Genomic DNA, 15,582 nt, shown 5'->3' on the forward strand with positions numbered 1-15,582 from the left:
CTGGAACCTCTAGCCGCAACATGACTGCCCAGATCACTAAGCAACTGGCAGCGGTCCTCCCAGATATAATGACCTAGAACATCATGGCTAGCATTAACCATGCTCCTCCCATGCCTCCAACTCCTGTTGTGTCCTTTAAGAATTTCACCGATGCTAAACCTACCGCCTTTGAAGGAACTCAAGGTGCCACTGCCCTACTTCAGTGGTACGAAAAGATGGAGAGCGTGTTTCTCCACATTGAGTGTCCTGATGATAAGCAAACCTGATTCACTTCAAGTGTTTTCGAGAAAGGTTCTCTTACATGGTGGGTCAAAGAAAAGTCGACCCGCGGTGCTGAAGCTGCCATGGCCTTGCCGTGGAACGAACTGAAAGACTGACCCGACAATTTTGTCCTCCAAACGAACTCATGAACTTGGAGGCAGAATTCTGGAACCTCAAGCAGGAAGGTGGTGAGCACACTGCTTACACCTCCCGTTTCAATGAACTCGGCTTCTTGGTGCCACATCTTGTTACCCCTGCTTCGCGTGCCATCGATAAGTACATTAGAGGACTACCGAGACAAATCCAAGATAGTGTCCTCAGTAGTTCTTCTAAAGAACTCGGTGATGCCATTAACCTTGCTGCAACCTTCACTGATAATCATGTCAAAGCCGGGACTTTAACAATGAAGGGTTTGAAGAAAAACACCAAAAAATCACCTCCCGAACCAAAAGAAACCAAGCCTGAGTCATCCAAACCCACCAACACCAACCACAATAATAAACGTAAAAAGACTATCATATCCACATTAGATCTATCTACTCTAATAAAAGACTATCACTTTTGCCACTTGTCACTTATAGCCCCCCCCCCCCCCCCCCCCCACATTTTTTTCAACCAATTTTAATATATGGTCCTTATCTTTTAAGTCATTTTAATAAATGAATTCAATATATTTATTAAATGTAAATCCTAACCGATTCATTTATTAGCATTAATGATGAAATAAGAAAATATAAAAATTGAAGTTGTAGGTCTCTTAGAATAAAATTGTAAAGTCACAGGTAATTGCAAACAAAGAAAATTAAGGTGTATCATTATCGAAAAAATTGGATTTGTATGGTAAACTATAAATTGTTTTTAAACTGAGATTCGAGCAACAGTGTATAATTTTTTATATAAGATTGGTTTCAAATTTGGATTTAATAATTTTTTTATTTGCATTTGAACTCAAGAAAATGTGTATTTTCTTAAATTTCTCCAAACATTTTGTATAAATATTGCAAAAATGGAGAATATATCTACTCTAATAAAAGACTACCACTTTTGTCACTTGTCAATCTCATAGCCCTCCTCACAATTTTTTCAACCAAATTTAATATATGTTCCTTATCTTTTAAGTCATTTCAATAAATGAATTCAATATTTTTTATTAAATGTAAATCTTAACCGAATCATTTATAACATTAATGGTGAAATAAAAAAGTAAGGAAATATAAAAATTGAAGTTGCAAGTCTGTTAGAATAAAATTTTAAAGTCACGGGCAATTGCAAATAAAGAAAATACAGGTGCATCATTGTCAAAGAATTAGTATTTTTATGGTAAACCACAAATTATTTTTAAACTAGGATTCGAGCAACAATGCATAATTTTTTATATAAGACTCGTTTCAAATTTGGATTTAATAATTTTCTCATATGCATATGAACTCAAGAAAATGTGTATCTTCTTAATTTTCTCCAAACATTTTATATAAATATTGCAAACATGAAGAATACCTATTATATATATATAATATATATATATAGGGAGAGGATCAAGAGAAAACTCACCTTTAGAGAGAAAACGAAAAAACTCCTAAAGAATTATTTTTAATTAAAAATAAAAAAATATTTTCAAAATTCTGTTTTAGCCATTATTCTTATATTTTCTTATATTTCACTCGAAAAATATAACAAAAATTAAAAAAAATAAAAAAAAACCCGCTGTAATGCACATACGTATTACTGTGCGATACTGTTGTATTACACATGTGTATTACTATGTATTTTTGAGTTTAATAGTGTTTTATTGCATTTATTCAATATTTGTGTATTGTATATGTGTAGTAGTGTTGTATTATATGGAAAAATAATAATAAAATAAAAGTCGATGTGGTGCACATGTGCGTTAATGTTGTATTACACATACGTACTAATGTGTATTCGATGTGTGTATTAGCCTTATATTGCATATATACAATAGTGTGTATCAAATATGTGCAATAGTGTTGTATTCTATGCAATACAAACACTTTTGCATATATGCAATGCACACTATTACACATGCGCACTATACCGACGAGGTTACCGACAAGTTTTTTTTTTTTGAACCAATAACAACATATAAGAATAATGGGAAAAAAGAAACTTCAAAAAAAAAATTTTAAAAAGTTAAAAATAGTTTTTTAGGAGTTTTTAAGTTTTCTCTTTAAGATAAGTTTTCACTAGAACCCACCCCTATATATATATATATATATATATATATATATATATATATATATATATATATATCGGGAAGGGTTATACTAAAAATAAGTAGTTTCCTAGGAAGGCTATGAATAAATCATGGCCATTGGATCATGTTAATCAATGGTTGAGATTTAAAATCACCAAAAACTGACATAGTTTCATAGAATTACTATTTCACCATTATAACCGACATAGTTTCCTAAAATTATTTTTTCACCATAGGTTATAATGCCACATGTCAAAAATCTATTGGTTCTTAACATTTCTAGGAAACTTCTTATTCTTATTTGAACCCTTTTCTATATATATATATATATAGGGTTGGGTTCATTTCAGAAGTATTTTTATTGCGAGAAGTGCGAGAAATGAATCTAACCAGTCACATTTTTTCTTTCATTTTATCATTTATTTAATGAAAAATGGTGTTATAGTCAAAGATGTAATTTTTCATATTTGGTAGGTCATAATATATGGAGAAGTTACAATTAATTTGTTTTTATATTTTTTAATATATAGTAAAATCAACCTATATTGAATTCTTTTTTTTAATCAAATTCATTTTTTTCGAATTATCCATTTTAAATTTTTATTCTTGTAATTTGAATTTTATACCTATATCCAAATAATGGTTGTTAGAATTCAATAGCACCGTAAATTTATACAATATATAAATGAATGTACAAATGAATAAAATCGCACATACACAATACGAAATATCACCTACATAGTACATATAAGAACCTACACATTACACAAATGAATCTACACACGATAAAATTGCACATACATCATTCGAAATACTACCTACATATACATATACGAACTTACATAGTACATATATGAACCTACACACTATAAATGAAACTACACGCAATCAAAATTATACATACACAATTCGAAGTACCAAATGCACACTACATATGCGAACCTACACACGATAAAAATTAGATATATACAATTCAAAATACCACGTAAACAGTACATATATGAACCTACACAATAAAAAATAAACATTTTTATTACATTAAACTACATATAATAAATAATGGATAATGATATTAACATACACTTGTAAAATTTTCATCTACACATTCATCATACCACCCACACAGTACATATATAAACTCTACACGGTACAAAATAAATTATTTTTTTATTTTCACATTAAACTACATATAATAAATAACAAATCATGTTAATAGCCTACAATTGTAAAATTTTCACATACGCTTTAATGATTCCACATACACTATTTTATGTATGTAATACATAAATCTGTGTATTCAATATATAATATTTAACGTATTTAAAAAAAATATGATTGAAGATATTATAGTATTTGATTAAAATTATATTTTTTTAGCATTAGGTTGATTTATAACATCAATTAAAAATTAACAACTAAAAAAATTTATAGGTAATTTTCAATTAGTTAGTAATAATAACAAATAAATGTTATTAATGACTTAAGTTTCATTTGAAAAGTCAACAAGACAAATACCAAACTACCTTTCTCCATTGAAATCTTGTTACATTAATATCTTCATAATTACAAGTTTTCCATAACATTTCTAATCCGTTGATTACACATGTTAATGGTCCAGATTGATTTCTCGCACTTCTCGCTGTAACTTGACTTCTCGCATTAGCCATCCCTATATATATATATATATATATATATATATATATATATATATATATATATATATATATTGTGTTTAGCATTAAATCATTTAGGTTTAATATTATAATTATAATGATTTACTATATGAACTATCTATCATTTTGTAAGGGTACATATGAAATTAATCTTTTATTTATATGATTTTTTTGTGTAGTATAAAATGTTTTAGCTATAAGAAGATCAATATTTAGTTTTCAATATTTACTTGCATAACTCAGACCAAAATGCTTCATAAACATATATTTTATGACTTGATTTATACTTTTTTTTACATTTAACTATAGTTAATTTAATATGTCTTATAAGAGAAATTACTTAATTAAAAGCATTCAAAATTTTAAACAAAAAAATCTGCTTCAAAATCTCATTCCACTATTTTCGCTTTCCAAAATCATTTAGGATATTGAAACATAGAATATCGTTTTCATTCATTATTTACATAATTTCAATATTATACTAACTTATTAATTTTATTCTTATACAAATACAACGAATTAGGTTTACGTTAGTGTTATATGTTGGTTAATACATAATTAAAGTGTTTATTATAGTTTATATTCAAAATAATAAAGCTATATATAGAATTTTAAAAATAAATTACAGTCATAACATTTATTATTAAACTATGTTATAAAAATTCAATAAGATTCATACTTTTTATATTGTAACTTAATAAAAATATTTATTATTTTTATTTTTTATAATTTTTAACTTAATCATGCTCCTCATTACATTTAAAGGAATATTACATTTTCACATTAATTTAAAAAAAATAGTTAATCCAGTTAAAAGTCATTTATCATGCTTTCATAAAATCCGAAATCTTTGCTTCTTTTTTATTTTCTGTAAGTTGTTAAAATATATATCGATTAATTAAATATTCAAACAACTTCCCATAATATTAATCAATAACACGGGATTAGTATTCAAATTTAAACATTTCTAATCTAATACTTTCAACTACTATAAATAAGAATAACTACCTTCACTTAATGCAATTTTAAATTTTCTAATATTCTGTTAACTCACAGTTATTTGAACATGGCTTTAAGGTTAGTATGTTTTTATCATTTTCCTGGCAATTATATTTCATATGAAATGAAACAAATCATTTTGTTATAATTTTTCGGTTTTATATGTTGCTTGATTATACAATTGTTAATTGTAAAATATAAAATCAATTAAAAATTTGTCATACACAAAATATCAATGCCAACAAATTTATCATAAATTCTAAAGATTCTAAGGATGAATTATATCAACAACGTTCAGGTAATCTGGTTTTTGGGATAATCATGTTTTTTTTGATAAACATGAGCAGATGATCTCAAATGACATCATATTTGTTGATTAAAAGGCATGATATTTTATGTGCATGAATATTTTTTTTTGTTAGTTTCATGGATACGTTATCATTTATCTAGGGTTGGTATGTACATAAAGAACCTTATTTGTCACATAGAAGAGTTATAAGCAGACCTATATGTTACCTTATCAAGAGTTACAAGCAGACATGAACTAAAGATTTTGATTTTTGATAAACAATGTATACCGACCAATACAATCACAAATGTAGTGTACAAGGAAGGTTTTACTTATTTATAACATATTTGTGTAATCTTAATTATGTAATTTCTGTAATTTTAATGTAAATTATAATTGTATTAAAAATATATGATCATTTTATTAACTGTATTTCACTTAATGCTTAAAGTTTAAAATTTTCATTAATTACTCGTGTAATACACGGGCTTCAAACTAGTATAATATATATAAACCCTAACAATTCATTCACTATCACAATTCTTTTAATGAATTTAGTTGGTTTAATTAATTATTAATGAGCAACAAAAGGTTTGAATGAAATTGAAAGGTTTCTTATTTACTCAATTAGGTAAAATTCTTTCAGTATTTAGAGAATTTTGATCTTTAAAAATATTTTTATTACTTAAACTAAAGACATCAAATTAAATGTTGTATTTTATGCATTAGATGTTTTAAAACTTTTAAAGTTACAAAGTTCTTAATTACTGTTGTCAAATATTTTACAATATTTTATAGATAATGTATATATGTACAATTAAGAGCATTCTAAGCCTATTACCTTTATTTTTATGAGAGGGTTTTGTAAATTATATAATATGTTTATGAGTGGTTGTGAGAAGATGAGAGAGAAAATATTATATGAGAAAGTTAAATTTGGGGTTTCACTATTCATACCGTATAACTTTTTAATATTTTTTGAAAGTGATTGTGAGTGAAGGAGAGAGAAAAGATAATGATAAATGTATAAAAAAATATTATTTAATTGAACATGAGAGAAAAAATACAGTAATTTTTAGTGTAATTATATGATATATATAATTGGAGAGCCAAATAATCATATGCATATATATACAATTTATGTAATTAAAGAGAAACAAATTATATAAAAAAAAACGGCCCTGAAAAAGTTTCTTTTTTTTAAATTGTTTTAAAAGAAATTAGTGGTTCTTAAATTCCAAAAGGTTAAGGTTTGGAATGCCAACAACCAAACTTGGTAACTACAAAGTGGATGTGTCGATTACGAAGGAACTTCTGAAGAAATTACATAACCCTAATGAACGACACTACGGTCCAATATGTATGCATATGTATCAATGTATGTGTCTCCATAATGTGAAGAACTTATCACACGTTTCAATCAGATTATCAAATTTCCTGTTCTTGTTATACAGTCTCTATCTTGTACATTTCTTGATTCAGTTATTGTGTGCAATAATCTGGGTAACATGAACAAGTCCTACCCTATTAAAACGGCGGTGTGTCCATTCCGGATATGGCCATTAAATAGTGGTATGAATGCAAGGTCGGTCTGTTTATATATAAAAAAAATAAGCTATGGCTTTAGACTCTTAAATTTTTATTCTATCTTGATCTCGATATATGGTCCATCATCTGAAACATAAGATTATAAAGAACCATGAGCTAAAAAGGTTAAGACGCTTATAGAATCAAACTAGTTTAAGTCGTTTATCAAGTGTAACTATAGGTAAATAGAAAACATGCAGACAATTAAAATTAAATGTCACATTAATGTGCACCTGGTAATTTCAAGGTTCAAGTAACTTAACCACTTAGCAAAAAAAAAAAAGAAAACATCATTTCTTGAGAAATGCAAAAAGGAACCAATATGATGAAAAACCATGTAGCAAAATTCCCACACTGTCGATCAACCCATGCAAGCAATTTTTTGACATCCTATACACATGCTACTTATAGGATTATACTAAGGGTCAGGTTTAACGTACACCTCTCTTCTACTTGTCATACTCTTTTCTCTAGATTTTCAATTCCTTTAACAAATTTATTTGACATATTACTCCCGTCTAACATTTTTCTAATTTTATAGTACAAAGTTTCATTTATTATGTAAATACACTATTTATATTTTTCTTTATTAACCAACATTAAGAAATCTGTTTTAAAAAATGCAAACTATCTCCAAAAATTATTAAAAAAAACCTCTCTAAACAATGAAAAACAATTATAGAAAAAAAAATGTTTTTTTCTAAATTATAAAAATTCTTATTATAATTAAGAAAAAAAAATGTTTTATTGTTTTAAAAATATAAAAAAATAGTAGAAAATATTCTTAAAAAATGTGTTAGAAGACAACAAAATAACAAAAGAATTCAAAAAAGAGTTTGAATTGTATAAATGTGAAACTTGAGGGAGGGGGTATGTTTAGTAAAAATTGGAGGAGGGGGATACATTTAGAAGCACCCTTATACTATTAGCTCAAAAAATGTGGTTTAACTTTTTAAATTCAATGAGCTTGTCTATCAAATCCGTACATGCAGTTTTAACTTTTAACCTATGGCTTATGTTATCTTTAAGGGATTACTCTATAACACAGTAAACAAGTTTTGAAATTGTTTTAATCAGGTCGGTCATAAAAAAATTTTGTTCCAATTAAGTCACTAAAGTTTCCTTTGTGTTTCAATTCTGGATATTTTACCTGGATAGCAGGTTATGTAGGTTTTCTTTTATTTTTAAATAGTTTGACATTGCAAAATTTTTTTAAAAAAATTAGTAAAAATTGTGAAAAAATATTTTAAATTGCCAAAAAAAAATAATAAAACTAAAAAATTGCAAAAAAATCTGAAAAATTGCAATATAATTAATATGTTCTTATTTTCTTTTTGTATGGAAGCAATTAATAATTCTACTATTAAATATTTTAATATCACCTATCTCTATGAAATTTTTCTAAAAAATGATGGTTTCTTATAAAAAAATCCCTAATTTATATATAAAAGGGTGCTTTCTTACTACTCTAATTTTTTTCTTTTCTTTTTTTGGAATTTCCACTTTTTTTTTCTTTTCTTTTTTGTTTTGTAATTTTTCGCAATTTAAAACTTATTTTTCTCACTTTTTTTACTATTTTTTTCTATTTAAAAAAAAATATTTTGCAATGTCAAACTTTTTAAAAATAAAGAAAACCTAAATATCCTGCTATCCAGGTAAAATATCTAGGATTGGAACACAAATGAAACTTTAGTTACCAGATTGAAACAAAATATTTTATAAGTTACCTGATTGAAAAAATTTCAAAACTTGGTTACTATTTTACAGTGTAATTTCTATTTTTAATAATAAAGTAAACAGTTTGACGGGAGGGGAGACTCCTGTATTTAAGTCAGTAATTTGTGGGCATAATACTGTCTATATGGTAACATTCTGGAGTCATTTAGGCATCACATATCAAAGAATACTGGAAAGGAAACAAGCTATAATTACGAATAACTTTACCTAAAGTTAAGGATTTTGGCATCAAAGGCTGAGTTGATACTTGTGCATCATGATTCCGCCTCAGGATATGTAAAGCACTGGAAGATAATCTAGAAACATAGATAGAGGCACCAAGGCTGAGGGTGGAGGCTTGATCATTGCCAGTAGCCAAGCCATCCTGCAGTACTCTCTCATTTGCGACCCCTAATATTTCTCCACCCTTACTTTTAAGGTGTTTTCTCCATGCAACCTGAATGAAGCAAGTTGCCCATGTCCTCCACAGATGTGAGTAGTACCTAAAATAGAACATGCAATTGAGAAGTCAATCAACTCATCATTTGAAAAGCGTGAGACGCAGGTAGGGGTGTGAATGTGCCTAGCCGCCCTCGGCTAAGTAAAAGCTAGAGTCGATTGTTGAGCTTAAGTACGTGAGCTCTATCTTGAAAATAAACTTGGTTCATAAACGAGCCAGAGCTTCACAAATTGAGCTCGAGTAGACTCACAAGCCAAAACGAGCCCATTATTTATATAGATTAGATTTAAATGTATTTAATTATATATTTAAATAATATTAATTGGTATATATAAATGATATATATAATGTTGAGCATAAAATATATAATTATAATATACATACATTAAATTAATAATAACAAACAAGTCGAGCCCGATCCAAGCTTGAGTTTCAAAAAATACTCACGATTCAAGCTTAAGCTTTAAAAGTATAGCTCGAAAAGAGCGAGGCTCAGGCTCGGTGATTTGCTCGTTTACAACCCTAGGTACATGCCTCATTATATAAGGAATTTATATAATATTTTTGTACCGGGAACGAGAAACTTTTATTTTGTAAATACCTAACTATATGTTGGAATTTCCTACTATCGAAAAGCCGAAACTGGGATACAATGAACAAAAGATCATCAGCCGCTAGAGAAAAAGCTTGAACATCTACAAGTGCTTTAACGGTAGTAGTTGAAAAGGGAAGTCGTTTTCTTCTAGGATCCATAGCCCATGTGAGAAGCTCGTCTCCACAGAAGTCACCAGGCCTGAGGTTACTAACATAGGACGTTTTTATGCCTTTTAGTTTGCCACATGTGATGAATATCATTTCATGTGCTGGATCACCTTCTCGAAATAAGTAGCTATCCTTTGTGTAAAGAACTGCCTTTAGACGGTCACACAAAGCATCCAATAAATGGACATCCATTTCTCCAAACGCTGGTACCTGCAGTAATTAACAAGTTAAATCCTGCTTTAATAAATTTAAGGGGTCAGTTATGCATACAATGTCTGACATCTAATCCCACACAGTTTCAGACGACCGTCTAGATGGAGGTCGGAGGGCCGTTTTGACTAAAACTTTCAAAGTTTGACTGTCTATAGTCAAAATGGCTGTCTGATATTGGCTAGATGGCCGTTCAAATAGATAATTTTTGAAGTTTGACCCCCCCCCCCTTTTTTTATCAAAACGACCGTCTAAGAAGTGTTTTGTGGGCGGGCGTTTGATAGTATGAAATTAGATGAGGGTAGTGTAGCTATAGCATGACCATAAATTTATTTGAAAAGTCACTTGTGTAAACAAGATGTCTCACTCTCTTTAATAAACGCAAGCAAAGATGACGTTTTTCCGATCTTAGATCCCTTGGAAGATCTTTGACAAAAGAATCTAAATCAACACCTCGTGTTGTTTTCCATTTGTATTGCTTGTGTCTCCTAACACGCTGTCTTAACTCCCCGGGGAGGAACATATATGACATGAGATCCTCGGCTTCTCGCCTTTTTTCTGTCATCTCCTCCATTCTAAGAGTCTGGTTTGAGTAAGAATGCAAATATTTCTGTAACAACATAAGCAGCTCAAGAGTTCAACTACATATATTAGCTCATTAAACCATATATATTATTAATATTATGAACCGACAGTTGCATTGGTTTACAACAATTCAGGCAAGTATATAAACCTCATTACCATTTGTAAACAATACAATCAAACTTTTAGTTTGATAAGAAATCTAGCGTTTTCATTTTGAGAGCATCATATACCAGGGCGGCTCTATGCTTTAATATGTAATGCGATGCAAGGGTGCCTTAAGTTACATTTGAATGAGGATTGGATTCACAGTTAGGAAACTGACTCACAATCGAAATTTCCTTGGTCTCTCTATTTGTTTAAGCATTAAATTCATATTGGAAAGATGACTCGGAACACATGGTTTGTAGCCAAACCTCCCTAGTTACCTAGGTTTTGATGACTATTTGTTGAATTCTTGGACTGTTTATTGGTTTTATGGTTATTATTAATGGACTATGAAGTGATTCTATATTAGCACAATCAAACTTAAACCAATGCAGAAATCACAACTTGATTCAATCTGTTGATAAAGTTAACGATTACAACAAAAGAAATCAAACATTAGACAAGGAGATGAGAAACACATAGAAGAATTGGAGATGAGAAAGAAAAAACATAGGACACTCAACAATATTCACGACTTTAAGGTGTATCGATTATCTTTTAGGGTACTTTATTGTTGTTGGAGACTCTAACATACATGTACACATAATACGACCTTTAGGCTTCCTTCTGGTTACACCTGGAGAATGATCATGGATCCACTAGGTTGCCTAGGGGTGTCGTATCTTTAGATTCCGGTTCCATCATAGTTTTCATAGTTAGAGATCCAAGATGCACACAGGATTCTTTCCTAGGTAACGTTTTTCCCATTCTTGTTTTCGTCAAAAGTAGTCAGTTCATTTTAGTTGGTAAATTTAGTTCTTTTTAATTTGTTTTTAAATTTCAGTTTAGTTTAATATTCTAAAATCATCTTCTCATAAAAACCAAATTAATCAATTTTATAAACCATTTAAATTTACTGTCTAGAGTCTATTTTCGTTATGCCTTGAACACCAATGTTCGTATAGTTAAGTTGGTTCCAGCTAAAATGGTAGACAATACGTTATATGAGATATGGCATAGAAAGAGCCCCAAGTTATCTTACTTGAAGATATATATGGGGTTGTGACTTGTGAATCGCACGTAAAATGATACTTTCAACAAGTTAATAAATGTGAAAACTATGTTTTCATCGGAAACCCTGGTAAAAATAATGTTTCTATGATCGCAGAGGATTCTTCTTACATAAGAAATTCCTCGAACATGAAAAAGGTTGACCGTAAATATCATGGATTTGGAGGAAACTCAGGAACCTGCAAGCACCTGCTGAGCCTAAAAGTTGAGAGTACGTGTTAATTATAGGCTGTAACACCGAGGTTTATCTACCATTGAAGCTGAGTATATAACATTAACTAAATCATTGAAAAACGTTGCTTGGCTAAAAGGTTTTGTAAAAGAGCCTGGGTTGAAGATCAAGAATGTGCGGTCTTAACTCTAATTATGATAGCAAGCTGGGTGCAACACATTTTTCAATGAATCAATATATCATAAAAGAACCAAACTTATCAATGTGAGATTGTGAGGTCACATTTCATAAGGGATTAAGGGGTATCATCAACTCAATATGGAAAAAGTTGATAAAGTAGTAGGCATCAATAAGAATGTTGCCTACATGCTGACAAAGGCAATATGCCCTAACTCCTTGTAAGTTTTCACTGTGTTTGACTTGGAATTAGGTTTTGAATATCTGATCAACAAGTTGGATTTTGACTTTTAATTAACTACGTACGGTGGATTGAGATTGTTAGAGGCATGTTCTATCTATCAGTAGTAAGTTGGCCAGTAGGATTAACCGAATTTTTTTTTTGAAAGGGGGGCCAGGTTACAAGGGGTAATCACAAGGGGGGTTAGAAAATTATTTTTTTTAAAAGAGGGGTTACCTCTCTTTCTAATGGCGGGTAGTTTTATATGTAATAGGGGTGTCAGGTGATGACAGGGTACGAGGTTCTTCCCTCTCTTAGAAATGGCAGTGAGGTTGAAAAAGTGGTTTCCCCTCTATTGGCAATGATGTGGACTGCAAAATGATACTCCCCTCCCTTTGTAATGGCGGGGAGTCTGAAAAAGGTATCTCCCCTCCATTTTTAACGAAGGGGAGTCTGAAAAAGATGATATATCTTTCACGTTGGGAACATGCAAGTTATTGAATACAATTTTGTATTTATTCACGAGATATCTACCAACCTACTTAATTTTTTTCATATTACATACACCTAACAAAATTACTCATCCATCCAACATGCTTCATATGCGCTTTGGCCATACCATCACAACCATCCTGCAATTTGTTTTTTCCCCGCCTCTTTGTTTTCCCCCCCTCCAAAGCCAGCAACCTACATGCAACATACCTATCACACACTATATAATCACACAGTATTTTTACTTTTATCTCATAACCACCAAATTCAAACAAAACAAAAAATGTTTTCTCCGTTTTTTGTTCAGCTATATTGGGGTGGTGAGGTATCATACGAAAACGGAATTATTTCGTGTGATAATTATACTAGAAACACTACCGTTATTATTCAACAAAAACTTTCATACGTTGAATTTTTGGATTTGATTTACCTCCATCTTCAAGTTCAAAAAGAATTTTACAGTTTAACATTGAAGTTATATTACACTCATCTAGGCTATTCTCAATCATCCGACATATTTAGCGATCCTAGTCTCGAAGTGTTGTATTTTTTAGCCGTCAACGAGGGTAACTTTCGCCCTAACATTTACGCTCATATTGAGCCAATAGTGTCATTCACACAATCCAGTTGTATGGAGCTCATGCGTGGTTTTTCTTCTGTATATGAGGCCCCCCAACAAGCAGTTCATTCTTATTATGGGCTTATGAACTCACATGAACTTGAAGCCGGTCCGTCTTCCAACGTTCATGACCAAGCCAGTGATGAAGAATCAGAACCAGATCCGTCTTCCAACGTTAATGTCGATGTTGAATTTGAATCCGAATCAGATGTTGAATCCGAATCAGATGTTGACCAAGCCAGTGATGAAGAATCAGAACCAGATCCGTCATCAGTTGAAACCACAGACGATGATGATGACTTCGTTCATGAAATTATTACACAATATAATTCTACAAATATACAAGCATTGTCACATGATACTGTGAATTATTCTCACGATCCTGATGATTTGAGAGCTTATGAAGCTCCTGATTTTAATGAACGACGAGGATATGGAGGTATGGAACAAAACTGTTCCATACGTAGTGCGTCTGGGTATGTACTTTGAAAACAAAGATGATGTTATGTTTGGTGTTCGGTCGTGGAATATCGAACGTGGCAAGGAGTTGTATGTTGTTGAAAGCAAAAGTGCCAAATGGAGAGCAAGATGCAACTCAACAAATCCTAAGTGCAAAAATAATTTTAGTATGGGTCCTCCATGTAATTGGTATGTCAACGCCGTTAAGAAGAAAAATGATCACATGTGGCAAATTATCAGATGGGTTGATTCACACAACTGCTACGGGACGGTAGTTAGAAACAACAACAGAAGCTTGAAATCTAGGGATATTGCAACACGTATAATCCACAACATGCGTGAAGACATTGCGTATCCCGTAAAACAAATTCGAGCATTAATAAAAGATCAGCTTCACGTTGATGTTTCTTACAGCAAGGCTTGGAGAGCTCGGAAAGAGGCGGTAGATAGGATCTATGGTTCTTGGGAGAGTAACTTTCTGGCGTTACCACAATACATTGCAGCATTACAAACATCTAATCCTGGTACCGTTGTTGAATGGCTACATGCTCCCGCAAGACCTTGTGATTGTTTTACGTTTAAATTTGTGTTTTGGGCATTTGGGCCTGCCATAAAAACATTTCAACATTGCATGCCGATAATATCAGTTGACGGTACTCACTTGAAGGGATCTTACCGAGGCAAAATGCTAATTGCTGTCACGAAAAATGCCAACAAATACATCGTCCCTATCGCTTTCGCAATTGTTATGAGGAGACGGTGGAAAGCTGGAAATGGTTCTTCACACAACTTTGGGTTCACATCGCAGCACACCGGGGGGGAAAGTTGTATGTTATTTCGGATAGACACAAAGGTATCATTAACGCCGTAAAAAACCTTCGAGTATGGAGAGAAAATTCCGTTCATCGATTCTGTCTAAGACACGTTCGAAGCAATTTAATGCAGAAGTTTAAGGTGTCTAAATTGAAACACCTTTGTTGGATTATTGGTAGCACCACACAAGTAAGGAAGTACAATCATTCGGTTGGTATAATGAAGCATATCAATAAAGATGCATGGGAGTATCTAAGAGGTATTAAAGAGGAAAAATGGACGCTTGTAAAGGATAAGAACCATCGTCGTTGGGGGAATCTAACGACTAACATATCGGAGAGCTTTAACAATGCATTGGGGGGGGGGGGGGGATAAGGCTTATGCCAATCAAGGCCATAATTGTACGCTTGAAAAGTCGGTGCAACAATGGGTGAAGAATACCAAGATTGCATGGAACTGTAACACAAGGTTACCCCCTCGCACATGGTGTTGGTTTGAAAAGCGTGATGCTCGGTCGCGTGAACACCATTTAATGGAGTTCGATTTTCGAAACGGTAGGTACAAGGTCGTATCAAAGATACAACCAAACTCAATCGGTGGAAACGATTATACCATTGAGTACCTTAAAACAAATTGCACATGTGGTAAGTGGCAAATG

At 31.3% G+C, this 15,582-nt stretch overlaps 1 pseudogene; it reads right to left on the reverse strand.

Annotated features, from left to right (window-relative positions):
- Positions 1 to 8,906: 8,906 nt before the first annotated feature.
- LOC143531930 (cyclic nucleotide-gated ion channel 1 pseudogene) lies at positions 8,907 to 10,746 on the reverse strand (annotated as a pseudogene).
- Between the last annotated feature and the right edge of the window lie 4,836 nt (positions 10,747 to 15,582).

This window comes from Bidens hawaiensis, unplaced genomic scaffold (genome assembly GCF_021521415.1).
Source record: "Bidens hawaiensis isolate Kalapana, Puna unplaced genomic scaffold, B.hawaiensis_p1.1 tig00009309_1, whole genome shotgun sequence".
NCBI lineage: Eukaryota > Viridiplantae > Streptophyta > Magnoliopsida > Asterales > Asteraceae > Bidens > Bidens hawaiensis.